The 18,741-nt window shown below is 35.1% G+C and overlaps 1 protein-coding gene across 1 annotated transcript in view; it reads right to left on the reverse strand.

Annotated features, from left to right (window-relative positions):
- LOC108969411 overlaps positions 1–10,935 on the reverse strand; it is a 105,877-nt gene extending 94,942 nt beyond the window's left edge. Inside the window, exon 1 of the mRNA XM_018934106.1 lies at positions 10,048–10,935. The gene's annotated coding sequence lies outside the window, so the exon portion shown is untranslated. The remainder of the gene's footprint in view (positions 1–10,047) is intronic.
- Between the last annotated feature and the right edge of the window lie 7,806 nt (positions 10,936–18,741).

Below are 18,741 nucleotides of genomic sequence, written 5' to 3' on the forward strand. Positions count from 1 at the left end.
AAAACTTCTTCCAATTGCGACCATAAAATGTTGGTTAACACTGATATACACCGTTCTCCATTGACGGTAACATCGTCACCAACTTCATTTCGAAAGCAGCACGGATCGATGATTCCACCAAACCAAAAACCGCACCAAACTGTCAATTTAGGTAAATTCATAAATAATTATGTTGTTTATGAATAGTTTTTGTATTTCTTTGCAACGGAATCAAGAGTTTTGTTCCGCTTCACTCAGATGAAAGTATGCCTCATCGGGGAGATGATTTTTAAAAAAAATCATTATTGCTTTCAAGTTGCTTCAATTCAAAATCAGCAATTTCAATTCCAATAGCTTCAGTTCTTGAGTGGGAACAATTTTTTACGGATGCAATCCCAAATCCTTTTTCAAAATCTGCCAGGTTGTGGTTTGAGACAGTCCCAATTTTAGGGAACGTCTTGGAATCGACAAATTGCGGTCTTTAACAGCACTTTCGGTTCCTTGACTTATTGGTACTTGAACATTATGAAAACTGATTAAGTATGTACTTCTTGTAGTGATTTTCTGCCTTTGGGCGGCCTATAGGTAACGTTAGACTTTTAGATGTTCGTCTGGAATTGGGATGGAACCTTAGTTGCGTGGATTGGGGAGTGCATCAATCGTCAGTTCTAATAAAATGTTTCAGAGAGTCTGTATGGTGATTTCCTGCACTCGTCATTATTATTCAAATCGTTCTTGTTCATGCGGCATTCGGTTTTGTCACTGCATTCCTGAATCTTACGATTTATATTTATTTTGAACTCGCCTAATCTAATTTTCTCATAATGGACCTTACAGTTGTTGTTACCGATTGGACAACAATGAGGTTGAAAATATACTGAGATCTTTACACTTATTGAACTAAGTTTAGTTTCTCCATTTTTAAGAATTAGATGTAGTATTACAAATTTAGATGTAAGTGTTAATAATGAGGTATGAAAGGAACGTGAGAATACGAGGAAAATATGAAGGAACGTTAATCGAGTATAGTACTCGTAATAGATGCAAGAAGCGGTCTTAAAATCGGTTTAGTCAAATAGTTCGAACTTGAAAAGTCACGTTTCCTCGTAAGAGATATAAAAATACAATTATCAAAACACGTAATCTTGCTCTATTAGCTAGGTGAGTGGTTAGGATACCAAAACCAGATAAACATACTAGTTATTTCAATACTAATAATAATTAATTTTTAATTACTTTTTTAGATACTTTTGTTTCATCAAACTTAGCATTAATATACAATTGTGAAGATAAGCTCAATGGGATTGTACTTAGTCTTGCCATAAGTTCTGATACGAAATTTACAGGGAGGATAAATTCGCAGAGAAAAGTGCCGCTGTCTGCACAGTGTACGAGTATATTAATTTCATCACGAAGAAGGAGAATCGAAGACCCTATTGCCGCATTTGGAACGAAGAGCACCCTGAAGAGATTCAAGAGCTGCCAATTAATCCAGAAAAAGCAACGGTTTGGTGTGGTTTGCGTCCGGTTGAATCATTGGTCCATATTTCTTCAAAAATGATGCCGGTGAGGACGCCAATAGCGACCGTTACGAGTATCGCGCTATTATAACCGACTATTTGATGCTTGAAATTGAAACCCGTGATCTCGGTGACGTTTGGTTTCAACAAGACGGCGCCACTTTCTACACATCGCATCAAATCAATGGATTCACTGGGAGAGCAAATACGTTCACATTTTGTGCGGGTCGATTGGAAACCAAAATCGTGCGGTAGCACACCGTTTGATTTGTTCCTGCGGCAATATATATATGATAATCCTACTTGGATTCAAGCCGTGGAGCGAAACATCAGGCGTGTCTCGAACTAGTTATCGAAAATTGAACTCAATGGATGGATCTTCTGAGACGTAGCCGCGGATAACATTTGAAAGAGATGATCTTCAAAAAACATATGCCAGAGAATGCTCTTTCGAATTATAATAATATTATTTATAATAAATATTCCTCAATAAATTTGAAGTTTCTGTGTTTTTTTCTTTGAAAAAGTTCAAATTGATCCCCTTTAGTTTTTCCGAATGTAAATATATTTGTTTTCTTTCTTTGTCTCTTATATGTTTTAGTTCATTCCGTCTTCATGTTCCTTACTTCCCTAATCCAAACCCATTCTTTACAAAATATTTATAATTATTAATTAAACAATAAGATATCAATGACACTTTCAAAAGCTCAGACAAAGCTCATTTGTGGTCTAATTTACTAATCAGCGTGCAGCTGTCAGAAAATGTAGATATCTGTGACAGAGGTGTCATTAACCATATGCTCTCTGCCGCAAAACTTGCTCAATATGCGTTTTCAATTTCTTTATTCATAATTTACATAATCCCAACTCGAATTATCCAATAAAAATGGTAAAAAATAACAAAGAAATGACAATGATTAACGCTAATCCCCTTAAGTGACATGTTGTTTTTGTATTTCTTTCTTGCTTTTTATTTTTAATTTTTGTCTTCATTTTTTCTTTCTTATTGCTCTCTTTTTATTCAAATGACCATTAAAAATGAAAGAAAGCAAAAGCTTGCAGCAAAAGCGGCAAGGCGACTCAAAGCCAGCACGAAAGTGTAACAAAGAAATGGCTAAGCTGGGGTGCCAAGCATTCATGATTTATGATTTATGGGCGCATAATTTGCTTTTGAAAATGTCAGCGCGTGAAATGAAGGCGGACAAGCGTTTAAAGTGAGTGACATAAGCATAAAAGCATACACATACAGATGTATATGCATCAAAATAGGCAGTTATTTTAAATTTTATTACTGCTTTATGTACATGTGGCAGCTTCACACACATACAGCATGACATATTTACCGCAATTCTTGTTATGAAATCGGCTTAGAATCACTTAACCTAACCATAAATAAATATTATTAATAAAATGTTATGCCATAATGCTTCAATATAATAACAATAACCATAAATTTAATATATTTATTTAAGCGTTTTTGTTTGTGCAACCAGTAATTATGCACAATAACGGTTAAGCGCCCAAAACACAGCATTAGCGTGTTGAAATTGTTGAAAGGAAAATTATTATGCATTTTGTTGTTGTGCGTCCATCAGTCACTGCATAAGCGCACGCTTGCATGTGAGTGACATTTTCAACTTGCTTACATAATCACATAGCTGGAAGTCATGTTAGGTGACATAATTTGGCACTTTTTTCATATAATTTCTATTTAACAAGCGTTTAATTTGCCTAAAATAATTAAGCTAATGGCTAAATTATGCAATAACAAGCAACTAACATACACATACATATGTATGCGTTGCGTAATCTGAAGCTTGCAACTTCATCCAAGATGTCACAGGTGCTAATTTATACGCGGATATAAATTTTACGTCGTTGGGCTGTGGCTCGAGGCAATTAATTGCCATCTAAGCTTGGCTTGCGATGAGTTTCTTATTTCATAAGTCAGTTGAGAAGTAGAAACCTTTCAACTATGAGGCAATTATGCGTTATAATCACTAAAACAATCTATGCGCTAGGAATTTCACCTTATATGCGAAAGCTTTCGATGTGACAAAGTTTCATCAACATTTGCAATGAGTTTGGTTTGACAATTAGGTGAATTTAAGGATATGTATAATATGACCGATCCGTAAAACAAAGTTTTGAAGTTTTCGTGCTAAGCGATCTGTTCAAAAATCGAATTGTGGTAGGGCAAAAATTACTAAAATTTTGGCTAAAATATAACTTAACAGGTCAATTTAGGTCTCCAGCCCGACACTTGGATATATTTACTAAATCTAAATCTATACGAATTTAATTAGCGCTAGTCTTAAAAAGGTGCGTGTATAAATTTGACAGCTGTCGGATTATTAGTTTGTGAATTATATCATTTTGAGTGAAGTAACTTTTGTTTTTGTATAAAAATGGATAAAAAGGAATTTCACGTGTTCAAAAAAATACAGATTTTGAAAAGAAAAACTACAGTTGTAGCGAAAACTTGGCTTGATTTAAAGTTTTCGGACACTGCCACAGGAAAATCAACCAATTTCAACACACCAACATGTGAAGTTTAGATGTGGTGAAGTGAGCAGCGCATACGTTGAACGCAGTGGACGCCCAAAAGAGCTTGTTGCCAACGAAAACATCAAAAAAGTCCACAAAATAGTTGTAGATGACCATAAAGTGAAGTTGTCCGACTTAGCAGGCACTTTAAAGATATCAAGAGAACCAATGCATCATATCATTCATGAATATTTGGATACGAGTAAGCTCTGTGCAAGGTGGGTGCCGTGCGAGCTCAATTTTGACCAAAAACAACGACGAGTGGAAGATTCGGTGCAGTGTTTGGCTATTAACAGTGATCCTTCCATATTGCTTTGGACTGATGAACAGCGGCATGGGGTTCAACCCATACGATACATACACACACTACTCAGACAAAAAGCTAACCTTAATTCTAAATTCAAGTATAACAAACGATCCCAACTGTGCGGCATTCCGACTAGTGGAAATTCCATCGCTAACATGCAATCGTCCGTACTCCATCTCCATACTTCCGAGATCCCTAATGTCTGAGTACATCGACCACTCCGCAATAATGTGTAAAAACACACCCCCGACCTATCAGTTAAGTGCATCTGATGAAAAAACGCACCCATGCCAGGAAGCCTAGACCCAGACAAAATCTGAAATCCAATCACAAACACAAAATTTGATATAATTGTCACAACTGGGAAATTTCTCGAACATTGTAGCGTTGTCTTCGAAAATAATTTATGATAAATTTCGTGAAGATCAAAGTCAAATAAAAAAGTTTTCCATAAAAGAATTTGATATTGCTCGGTCAGCTTGTAAGACGACTATATGATAAAGCGATTCGGTATCAGAGGTACCGACCGCTTTTTGGCATGAAAGTGACGAGTGCAAAATTTCAGATCGATTTATCGAAAAATGAGAGATTATTGGGTGTATATAGTATACAGACCAAGGGATATAGTTAGAATGACTCATCCCGTCACGCTAATAGTTACAGTCATCGGGGTAAATATACTTTTTCAGTGTATAATAACATTTAAGGCCCTTCATCGGACCGTCGAGAATATTAATAAAGTATAAAATGATTACTTGAGTTGAAATTAATACTTTCACCTTTGTGAATCGAATTCTGTTTCCAGCTTACGTACACCCACACATTTAAGAGCTGCCAGATTTTCTATTAAACAGCATACACAACCGTAATTAACCCATTTCAACATATAGTTGCGTGAGTATTATAACATATGTATGCATGTGTGTGTGTGTAGAAGCGTTAGTGTCAATCAGCGTTGACTTACAATGACGGCCAATAAGAGTACACATGCACAGCACACAGTGACTGTAGATTATACATTAAATGCAATCGGAGACTACTTTCACACTTATACATAAATGTACATATGTATGTAGGGGCATTATCCGTGTTATTATCGCCACGGTTACGTTATGGATGTGCGTATGTGCGTGCGTCTACTTAGCAATAGTAAATTCGCTTCACATTTGATTGGCAGTGTCATTGCCGGTGTCACCAGTATCAGCGATTGCTCGCCCACAATTTACAGCTTTTATGAAGTGCGAGCACACACATATCAACACACACTTAGATATACATACATAAGTACTTATGCACTGGCATTTGAAGGAGGGTGTGTAGAGCATTATTGGCTTTTATTGTCGCTTGTCAACGTGCATTGTTTCCAGGATTTTCATACAGTTTATTATGTCTCTGTCGTTGCATTGTCTGTTCATTATAGATTTACTCTATGCACTGGAATTTCTACGTTTTTATACCCTCAATCGAGTATATATAGGCTCTCAGTTTTTGAGTTATCGGTCTGCAATTTTGTACATGTTCTTTTCTATCCAAACAGCTGCTCATATGTTGGAATCGTTGATATCGGACCACTATATCACATAGCTGTCATACAAACTGACCGATCGGAATCAAGTTCTTGTATGGAAAACTTTTACATTTCACAATGTATTTTCACAAAAGTCGGCACATATTATTTTCTAAAGCAACAATGTAATATCCGAAGAAATTCTTCAGATCGGTTAACTATAGCATATAGCTGTCATACAAACTGACCGATCCAAATTTAGTTCTTGTTTGGAAAACTTTTTTATTTGAGAAGATATCTTTACGAAATTTGGAACATGTAATTATGCAAAGTAATGCTATAATCTCCTGTTGTATTATTCAGATCGAATCACTATAGCAAATAGTTGTCATACAAATTGACCCATCATAATTAATTCCATATATGGAAGACTTTTATATTTGAGAAGATATCTTTACGAAATTTAACAAGAATTATTGTCTAAGGCATCGGTATAATCTCCGCAGAAGTTGTTTAGATCGGACCACTATATTATATAGCTGTCATACAAACTGCACAATCAAAATTAAGTTAAAGATATTTTTATAATTTTTTTGCTATAAGAATTGCAGCTATGAAGGGTATTTTAGCCTCGTTACAGCCGAAGTTAATGCTTTTTCTTGCTTTCTCTATTCATATACGCGTCTACATATATACATACATGTGTGTGTATGTTTAAGCACACTGTCATTGGGCTATTACTATAGTTCACACATAATGACAGCATATCATGGAAATTAACGACTATCTTTAAATGCTGCAATATGAGAATTATTTTTATGCACCACGGAGACACCCTCACATACATACATATGCACATATTTGTAACCATAGGTATGTGTAATGAGTTTACAATGCATCAAATTGTATTTATGTCACTTGCTGCTTTTATCTATGCATAAAAGAAGCGCATACAGCTTACATACAAACATAAATGCATGTATATGCAGATTTTCATAAATACATATGTATGTACATCCGATTGTACATCATATGTACATACATGCATTCGGATATACATATATATGTAATTATTTGTGCTATCACTTCCTTTTAATGCAATTTGAACTATCTGCAGTGGCAACAACACTAAGCGATGTGTATTTTTGCAGCTCGCGTTGCAATCAAGTTCACACACACAAACATATGTGCTTATTTCAAGCATTGCTTTTACATAGCTCATATATCTGAACGCTGCAGTAAAAACCCCTTTCATGTGCTGAACACAGTGCTCGCGACAGACTGCAAACGACATCTGTCAAATATTAAAATACACACGTTCTTATGGACAGAGTTATTTTGACAGCTGCACGATTACAAGACTTCAATATTTTCTTATATTTGCCAACGACAGTAGAGTTGATAGGAGAGATATGAGGAAGAGTGGTGATGCCACTAATATGTAAAATGTAAAATTTCTCAAAGCTTTAACAAACCTGACGTTATTTTACAAATAAAAGCATAAAACAGCTCTGTAACTTCATTTATACTAACAAATAAATTTACCTATTTACTTATTTTTTGCCTAAAAAATTTCACTTTGAACAATATATTAAAATTTCATTGAAGTGCAAGGTATTAGTATGGCCACAACGAAATTGTGTACATGCAAAATGGACAGCTGTGTTGCCGGCCATTGTTATGTTGCTGTCTTCTCACAAATGTTCATGTGGTAGGATTCACAGCGCCAATTTCAGTTTACTGTCGTGCTGCTGCAGTTTGTCGCGAGCATTGTGTTCAGCACATCATGAAAATCCATAATTGTTTATCAAACTTCCGCGCATGAAATTACTTACATATAATCACATGAGCATTCGCCACCTCAATCAGTGATAAAGCAGTTATTCCAGCCGATAAATCAAAATTAAAGCTCTCTACGAATTTCATGCCTAGATACTAAGTGCTTTTTTCTTACAGTAGATTTCTGCTGACAATTTGACTATCAAGCTGTGAATATTTTTCAACGAGGTCTCCATAAGAGGCACCTTAATTTGGTATCTATGGTAAATATAAAAAAATATGCCTCTATTGTGAACTGGTTATATGGGATTCTTGGAGATTTTAACTCTTGGTATTAGTTAGTCTAGTATAATAAAGTATTATGGAAAGATGGAGGAGATAGCGGTAAAACATTAATCTCTACATCAGATCAGAAATTCGGGTCCTATGTTTTTCGAGCGTCTCTTATGTTCACTAAGCTTCTGATATTTATGAAACGTTTTTGGGTTTGATGTTGTTTTTGGTGAATCTTCCAACAATTAGCGAAAGGAACTATTCACCTAAAGGAATTCTGTTCTGAAATGCCCACAAAATAATATTACAGTCGTAAACTAATTTTAAATTTAATTTTTAACTTGTATTTCATAACGTCGTTAGATAGAAGAAAGCAGTTCAGTGTATCATGTAAAATTCTGAATTATTTCTGTTTCATTATATTGTTTAGCACCTTAGGTATATATTTATATACATATGTATGCATAGCTAGGTAGAAGAGTGCTATTCAGACTGAAGACATTCCCTTACTAGCAAGACGTTTAATATTCCAAATTGGTTCACACCATTTAGCTTTGCTTTTTATGCCAGTGGCATATATTTATGCATATGCTGATTTAATTTATTTATATCTAATATATTACTAAATATATATTGAGTAGTCGAAAAAGTCTTTTCGTATTTCTAATCAAACTTAAACTTATTTTTTTTTTTTATATTGTTTATTTTTATTTATGATGAACTTTAATGGACTAAATATGTACCATTCTGGTCGACCACTTTTTGCTACTTTTCCGCTAGTTACATTATTCCATCAGAATAAAACTTTTCTAGTTTTTCGGCAAGTATATTTCACAGGCTTCTCTTGAAACCCACTTTACTCCATTAAGGAAGTTCTGCATTGACCGAAACAAATGGCAGTCCGATGGTGCAAGGTCAGGGCTATATGGTGGATGCATCAAAGCTCTCTTGAATTGACAATAGAAGTCAAATTTCATACAGATTTCTTTCCATAACTCGAAGTCTCTCTAACTCGAAGGTTAGAATTTTTTTTTTGATTATGGTGATTCGAGTTATGGAAGTTCAACTGTATACACAGCTGCCTGGATTCCTATCCTCTTGTTTGACGTTTTGCACTTTCAGGAATTCCTTAGGCTTTGAGTCTTGCAAGTTTCAAGAGTATAAAATGCTCGGTTGCACCGGTTGAACTTGGTCATTCCTTACTTGTTAAAACAGAAAATATAACTTTTTTGCGAAGATCCGATTTTGATTCCACAAAGCAAAAAAAAGGATTTTTGGTTATGAGGAATACTTTGAAATTATTGGTTTACTTAGACCTCGGACAAATTTTTTTTTTGAGAGTTTCTATAGGTCAACATGATTAACATCGCCACTTGAATTCCAAAATATCTAGATTTTTCAAAAAATTTAATTATACATAAATGTAAAGCGAGGCTAACTACGAAAATAGTTCGAATTGCAGCCATCTATATTTTTAGTTTTCGTCAAACTCAAGCTGCAATTCACCTTCTAACGTAAACAATAAACCTTTATGTTATCTAGAAATTGCTAGATCAGTAGTATGGTCATGTATGTAAATTGTTACAGCTGTTGGTTGCTGCTTATTTTTGAGAAATTATTATTGATGTTTCGAGCATTCGTTAGCTTGACCTCTGGTGTTCTAACTGTTGATTGTCGACCTCGAATTATTTTAATTGTACCGATTCATAAACATATGTATTTTAACCGCCTATTGTTAGTGTAATATAATAAGTCAAAGTCTATCTTTAAGATGCAATTACGCGGTAAAAGAAAGTTCGGTCGCAATATTTTTTATAGTTTTTGACAAAGGTTTTGAAACAAAAAATATTTCTCTTCGCTTGAGATGTCAACTATTTCAACAATTACCTGAAAGGATTTTGCTTAACGTCAAGGAAGGGTGGTGTAGGGAAAAATCGATTGGACACCTACGCATTTGTTGTTGCTGTTTGCATTTTATTAAGCATATGAAAATATGCAGATAAGATTTGTTACCTTTTCAGATATGTACATACATACAGACATTTTATTGACTCATTCAACACACGCATGCAATGTGTGTATGTGTGTGATATGCCACTTATAATCACAGCGGATTTGCCGACTTTTTATCTTACCTGCTCTTGTATTGCTGTGTGTGTTAGCGATAAATAAATGGCAACGGAAAGAAAAATACGCAGAACGCAAGCAATTGCTTTGTTGTTTTTGTTGTTATTGCTGCTGCCTTCCCTTTGCTGTGTTGTGGCCGAAGGATGCCGCTGGCGATGCTGGCTGACTCAAGCCCTATTTGTTGAATAAGCGGCGAACAAAAGCAAATTGTGGTGAATAAACAAATACGAAGTCACTCTCGGAATTATTCGCGTTTAATTCGTTTTTTTTTTTTGCTGTTTTTCGAGCACTTCAGGCTTTTTGTCAACGAATGAAGCGTTCACTGCACTCTCCTGTCAATACATTTGAGGTTTTGCGAGCACTATGCGCGCGCACTTGCCATACAATTCCCGTTATAAGCACTTACGTACGCAGTAGTCCAACACAAGCTTCAAGGAGGTTATAGCACAGTGTTGTTGTTATTGCTATTAAATGCTTTTATGAGCGAATGAACAGCTAACAACGCCCACACAAACGCTTTTACTCAATAGTTCACTAAGCTCAGTGGCACACAATTATAACGGTATTCAGCTATAAGGCGCTCTCTGAAAAGGATATGCGACGTTCTCCTAAAAGGATATAAGACGCTCTGGTAAAAGTATTTGAGACAAGGACTCTTTTTGCGCAGAGATGCTGTGACTGAGTTTGAGAACAATTAATGCTCCTTCTGTTGCTTGTCGTTGTTGTTTGAAACACTCACTTTATTTGCATTAAAATTTAAAATTAAAAATCGCTATTTCTTTATATCAATTTAATTGCCGAAAATACATAAGACTTTCTGGAAGTAATTACGAATCACTACAATCGTTTGAGCGCGTTGAAGTCAAACTGATTTCAAGTGGCGTACAATTCCAGCACCGGGCAATGGTTATGGAGGTAAATGTGCTCACTACTTGGCCAGACAATGCGCGCAGACTGGTTGTTGACACCATTGAGTGAATGGGAGAGAGAGAGAGAGAGAGTGCGCAAATGAGTGAGTCGATAAAGTGCTCATGAGATACTTGCTGGAGCGCTGAGTGCTTTGGAACTTCGTATTGAGGAAGCTGTTTAACCGGCACATTTTTGTTGTGCGACCATTCACTCAGTACTTGCAAGTCTGTTATTTTCACTCCAACACAAAAACGCAATCGCTTCAAAATAATCTCTTTCAACTGAGTTCAGTATTGAGTCTAAGTCCCAATGTGCGCTTTGAGTGCCCTTACTTTACTGAGAATTTTATAATTTATTTTTTTTGTTTGCTTTAATTTAAACAGGTTCTTTGCTCTGTGTTTTGATTGTCTTCGTTCTCATGAACTGACAAATGGTAATGGGAGCTTCTTAGGGTCAGCGCTTTTTTAGTGCCACTGCTACACATGTGGAGTTTTGTAATCAAGTCACATACACACATATCCACCTTTACTACATACTTGTGCTCCATACTAGCAATAAATTATATATGGATTATGGGGAATATGCATATAAATACGCACTTTCCATTATATAATTGTTTACAACTTTTTATAGTCCATTTTTTTTCCCAATATTTATTCTGTTGCGGTTCTTATCAGCACTTAGTACTTTAATGCAACTACTTTATATAAAAGCATACATAATACGTACATATACATACATATGCATACATATATATGTAGATATGTTCATATGTACTTTTCAAAAGTATTCACATATTGCCTGTTGATTATTTGACGCTCATGCCGGTGGGTGGATCCACGTAAAAGATCTCGGTTTCTATGCGAGATATTAATAGCCATATTTTCTTGTAAAGAGAAGGCAAAATTCTATTAGACAAATTGAGTCAGGTTGTTTAACCAAACAGAGAATCACCCACCGTCTAATATCCAAACCATTTCGCTAATAGAGATCAGAACTACCTAGGCAGTATCACAGTTTCAATGAAATTTTTTCATAAAGTTCACCCTGGGTTTCGAGACGGCTTGTAGAAACTTCTTGAGACTCCGCATTTGCATGGATAACATAAAGACACATATGTATAATAAAAGAGCCTTTTAAAGATCTAGTTAAAATATCTAACTACGAGATATGACTGTAGATCCAAAAATAATCCTAAATGTCATAAATTTTTCAAAGTTTTCCTTATGATAGATCAAACTTTATGATAGCGATATTTAAAGCAACGAGTCCAAAACGGACTACGGAGTAGGGACGGGGATATATTTCAAGTATTTTGACATCTCTCTTTCTGTTTGTCAACCATACTCAGAGAGCATCTTTCAAGCGGACTGTCCAGATCCATTCAATGGGTTATATTAGGTTAATCATTCTGAGCAAATAGCTCGTAGCAGATGGAAATCCATAACAAGCTGCAAAGTAACTAAACAGATATGACCCAAATGAGGTAGGAATGGAACCAAGAACTTATTGAATATGTCCAGAAATATTATATACAGACTTACAGTGACTAAACGGGGGTACAACTTTTTTTGTGTTCGTGTGAAATTTGATCTCCAAATGTCAATTAGTGTGATGGTTTCTACATATATGATGAGAAAAGTTTGTTTGCTTGAGTTAAGTTGAGATACTTGACTTGCTGAGAATCTTATATTTATCAAAGGCATTAATACTGTTGACAAGGCGTGAATTTATGGCAAATTTCGACGGGTGATGTTTTTCTCCAAGGCCTGAATCGAAGCGAGATTGTCTGCATAGACTTTATATTTTACATATCCCCTCAGAAAAAAATCGATCGGCCCAAAACGTGAAATTATCTGTTCACCGGAGTGTTTGCTCAAAAAATCCATTGATTGATGCGATGTGTGGGAAGTGGCGCCTTTTTCTTGAAACCAAATGTCGCCAAGATCACGAGTTTCAATTTCAGACATTAAATAGTCCATTATCATGGCGTGAAAATGGTCGCCATCGACGGTTACGTTCTCACCGGTATCACTTCTGAATAAATAAGGACTGATGTTGCCACCGGCCCACAAATCACACCAAACCGTTATTTTTTTAATGAAATTGCATCTCTAGAATCTCTTCAGGGTGTTTTTCGTCCCAAATGTGCCAATTTTGCTTGCTTACATACCCAGTGAGTCAGAAATGGGCCTCATTGATCAACCAAATTTGGCTCGAAAACGTCTGATCTTCTTGGAACTTTCGAAGAGCCTATAGAGCGAAATGATATTGCTCGGGAGGGTCGAGCGGCTTCAATTCTTGCCCAAGCTGTATTGTGTACGTTTTCAATTTATTATCTCGACTTAAAAAGCTCCAAGTCGCTCCATACATCAGTCCGAGTTACTGCGAACGGTGCCGAATCGACTATCAAAAAAGTACCTCTACTTTGATCACCCGTTATATGAAGATTTTTTTTCAAATCGGACCGCTATAGCATATAGCTCTTTTTCACCCTTTAATGCTAAAATAAATGTACCTGTGTTCAGTGCCAGCGAAGTTAACATTTTTGCTTCTTTTTTTATGTATCGATCGTTTCACGTCTAACCTTTTAGTCACCACTTTTGCTTATCCTTCAGGATATTTGCTTGTTTTCATAAAGTTCTTTGATGATTGATTACCGTCTACAAATTGAATGCCTGGTTTCCACGGGGATTATTACTGGCGGTGGGCTGCCGAGCGTTTGAATGTCAGTGCCTGGTGTCGTCTAGCCTCTTAAATGGTTATCCCTGTGCATGTACATATGTATGCGTGTCTATATGTATGTATGTATGTGCACTTATGTGTAAGTGTGTATTTGCAGAGCCAAGATGGATGACCGGCTGCAAGCTGCACGGCGAAGTGACTTCTTCTTCACGATTTTCACGCTCCAGTAGCGGCGCTGCACTGTTGCCTTGGCGTCTTCTGCTTCTTCTTTTTCTTCTCCCACGAGCGATAAGCGCGTCCAAATGGCGCATTTGCTGATAGCCGCCGACTTTTTTGTCGAGATTTTTATTTTTTTTTCGTCGAGAATTTTTATGTTTTTGCTGCAATGCGCTTTGCTTAATTCACTTCGCTTTTTTCATGGTTTGTTTATTTTTGTTTTTGTATATGTTGTTTTTGCTTCTACACACAGTTTACTTACTATTTTGTTGACTCTGTTTACATTCGATGGTTGTTTGCATTACGCTTCTGTTTTGCTTACTGCACAGCGCTCCACTAAAAGTGTATGTGTGTGTGTGTGCTCCATTGCTTGTATGTGTGTGTATGTGTGCCTTTATTAATCAACTGTGGCATTTATTTTTAGTCCCAATGCTCAACTGATAAGCGTTTGTTTTCTCAAATTGTTTTTATAAAAATTATGTATTCCTTGTTGTTATTGCTATTGTTGTATTTATTGATTTGCGTGTATTTTTCTTGTTTTTGGTGTTTATTTGCCAACGGGTACGTTGTATAATTTATGATTGGTAAAGTGGGAGATACCAAAATTCCATTCCAAACCCACACTGTACCGCTAAAGTTACCGAATAACTGTGTTATGTTCAATTTTCACACATACACACACGTATATTTTATATACATACATATATTTCTCGTTAGCGATAACTTGTCAAAGCGGATTATGCCGCAATTGAAGCGTTGAAATTAGAGCGAAAAAGTGTGGCGTTGCATTGATCTCTATATACATACATACTTATGTATGTAAATACATTTTTATTGGATGAGCAAAAAAAAAAAACGTTATTTTTTAATTTCATTTCTGAAGAATTGGTCGGTAGTTTAATTAAAATAGAAATTAATTATATTATTTAAAATTAATAGGAAGATCCTGCACTTTCCAGTTTCCTATTTTTTCCTTATAATTACAAGGTGCTTTCCAAAGTAAACAGGACTTAACAATAAAAACAGAACAAATCAATTTTTTTTTGTTCAAAGTAGTATCCTTCTGATTCAATAGAACTTTTTGCACCGTCCAAAAGCATGTTGAACGAGTGTTTTAGCTCGTTGGCCGGTATGGCCGCCAGYATGCCGGTGCAAGCCTTTTGAATGGCCTCTACGTCGGCATAACGCTTTCCTTTCATGGCCAAATGCATTTTTCCGAAAAGGAAGAAGTCGCACGGTGTCATATCAGGTGAATATGGGGGGTGATTAATGGTTAAAATGTGATTTTCGTCAAATAATCGGTCATAAGCGTCGATCGATGAAAGCAATTTATGGTCATCAGTCAATTTGTGCGGAACAAACCGTGCCCACACCTTTCGTAAGCCCAAATGTTTGGTCAAAATGCGATAAATCGATGTTGTGGAAATGTTCAATTCCATTTCCATAAATTTCAATAATGATTCCGACTGCTTTTTGATGAATTCACGCACAGTTTCGATGGAGTTTACGGTGATCACAGATTTTGATTGGTTTGATCAGCATTTATGTCCTCACCACCACTTTGAAAATGTTGAAACCACTCGTGCACTCTGGTATGGGATAGGCAATCATCGCCATAAACTAGTTTCTTTAATTGAAACGTTTCGGTAAAAGTTTTACCAATTTTAAAATAAAATTTAATGTTGACTCGCATCGATAACACAAACATACTGACACTAAAAACGCAATACATTCACTTCCAATCAATGAAATGTTATGAAATTCTCACTGAACAATCGATAAAGATAGCAGATTCGCTAACAAAATTTTTTATCATAATAATTCTTAAAAAAAGGAAAATTTTGGGAAGTGTCTATAAACCAATTCTTCCGTGTTTAAAGAAAAAAATAAATATTTTTTTTGCTCACCCTAATATGTATCTCTATATTTTTTTATATGTACGAGTATGTATATGAAATGCTGGTGAACAAGAAAGTGTTTTCCAAAATCAGTTAGTTAGTTATAGATATCTGCATAGTTACATACATACATATGTACATACATATATCCTATGTAAATATACCAGGTAGTGTGAGGTGTTATACTCATGTTTTCATGGGCCATGTGTGTATGTATGTATTCGTAAATACTTAAGTAGTTTTAGGTATAATTATTTTAATTTATATTTTTAATGTCCTCTGTAATATTTTACTTTTATATTACGTACATTATACAATCATATATGTTTGTACATATGTGTATGTATGTATGTATATTAATGCATGCATAGATTTGGTTAATGCCTTTGCGCACTTTATGGTTTGAGGTAGGGCAATTTATGTTTGAGATTACTTTTGTTGTTTTTTGTGAGGTCATTGAACGTTTTAAAAGCACATGCACACATACATATGTACATAAATACATGTTGACATTAGTTGGTATAGACAGCTGTGTGTGGTAGAGCTTTACTGATACATATATAGCCTTAAAATATTATTACATAAAGTAGCTCGTATATATATGTAAGTATGTATTTACATATATTAAATATGTACATATGTATAGTAAAAACGAGTTTGTATATACATACTTACATGTTGAAACATCGAAACTTGCCCTCTGCTTAAAGTGTTTCAGTTGATCTTGATAAGAATCTGTGCATTTAATTTTATGGACTCATGATATTTTTATGAAAAGTTAACTTTCAGCTGTCCAACAACTATTAATATATTACATAAACATATAATTAAAATTTTTTGCGCTAATGCGATCTGTTACAGCCGACTATAAGTTCTCGCCTCTTGAGTACTCTGTTTGGTGGTCCCTTTGCTGACCGAAATTCTTATTCGCATGAAAATTGAAGAATTTTCATATAAGTATGCGTCCAGGCATCCTTAAGTTTTTACCCACAACTCTCAGAAAATACCGCCAATCGTTACTTTTCCTTGTCCAATCATACTCGATATTGACAAAATGGACAAGAGGGACCGAGAGAACGGGATAACAGAATTGTCAGAATTTACCCTACGATTCTTTACAACACTGTACAAATAAATTCTTTTTATTAAAAGAAAAGAGGAAAAAAACGTTTGCTTCGGTCGAGTCGAAGTCATATACAACGATGTCCAACGGAGTCCAAGAATAAAATTTTTTACCAATATGTCCTGTAAGAGGTTTAAACTTGATTGTAAGATTAGAAATTAATTTCTGAGTAAATATATAAGTATTAAACAATTGAAAAAGATCGAATAATAAGTCAAAAGAGAGTTAATGTTTTTCAAGAACGGAATAATGTTTGTAGTTTAGCAAGAAACAGACTTCAAAGAAATACCAATATTTATTATTATTTCTTAATTTAATTAATTATCATTCAATTCAACTTCGATGTTTAAAGAATTTGGATCAGCTTGAAAACTCCCCTCCATATCCACATGAAACGAATTGCCTATACATGTGTATATCATTAAAATTTCTGTATACACTTGAATATTTGACTTTTTTATAGTTATTAATTATTTAATTTGAAAAAATATATGTATATTTTCATTAAATTGCAAATGAATTATATAACCAATGCATTCCTATAATTTCTCATTGTTAATACCAATGCGTACATCTATGTATATATGTAAGTTCGTGAACGAATATCTATGTATGTATATTCATATACCGTGATGCACTTGCAGTAGTGCCTGCTAATTAATCAGTTCTTCGATAATAATGAAGTTCTGATAGATTAACAATACGCTGCTATTACTGGCACTCAAGCTTTCCTCAAAGCTGGTCACAGTGGACATAAGACATACATATGCTCTCGCCCTGTAGGAAATTGGTGAGATTATATATATATAATATGTGTACACGCCATTAAGTTTTTTCTGAAACACATTATTAATACCAAGGGAGTTTATATGTTACCGATTAAGAGATAACAAATAACTGTTTCCTTATACGTAAAGAAATGAAAGTAATCCAATAAGGATTTTCAATAAATTTATGTCATTGTAGAAGGGTAATATAATTACAGAGAATCCTATTTATCTTTTTTCTATGCTAAAGGATAGAGCTAATGGACATTTATACTCTGATGTGTGCTTTTGTTGGAGAATGGAAAATATAACGAGGTGTCTTGGAACACAGAACTTTATATCTTAAATAAAATATAAAATAACATTATTCAGACTCTATTCTATTGTCAGATTAGCATTACTTTTCCAAGAGACAAAAACTACTTATTTTAAAGCTGTTATCTAGTGGACTGACCTGTGACTAATGACTACTAGTATTATATAATATTTTAGTTCCGTCGATTTTATTTCCGTTATTTTGATGTCAGAGCTGAACCACGCTATGGAAGGCCCATTTCGAACAAATATCGTTTGAAACCATTTAAAGAGGGCTGGGAACAAAAAGAAAAACGATATAATGTGTTGCAGATGAGTGAACGAAAAAAAAAAAAGAAAAACGCTGCTGAATCGCAACAAAATCGATTAAATTCTGATGCAGATTGTTATTGTTTATATAAAGTGGGCCACTTACGGCTACAACAAGCAAAAACGGCTATGATTTGTCGCAACGAACTGGCGGAAATGGTGGCCAAATCAGGATTGATGGGCAGGATTCACGATCAAGAAGGTTTTTCCAAGTGGTTTTGTAATGGGATTGACCGGGAATTATCTACTATAAGTTGGTCTCTTATGGGCAAATTCTTAATTCGAACCTTTGCTAACAACAATTGAACTGTCTGAGTGAAGCAAAAGCCCAGAAACGGCAGCCTTGATCAATAGTAGCGGAATTGTGCTCCATCAGCATAACGCCATACCACATATGTACATCGTTAGTGCCTCCTCAGAAGCTTCGGTAGCTTAGCAGGGAGATTTTTTAAGCATCAAACTTATGATCTGGATCTGACG

This window comes from Bactrocera latifrons, unplaced genomic scaffold (assembly GCF_001853355.1).
Source record: "Bactrocera latifrons isolate USDA-ARS-PBARC rearing strain unplaced genomic scaffold, ASM185335v1 scaffold_251, whole genome shotgun sequence".
NCBI lineage: Eukaryota > Metazoa > Arthropoda > Insecta > Diptera > Tephritidae > Bactrocera > Bactrocera latifrons.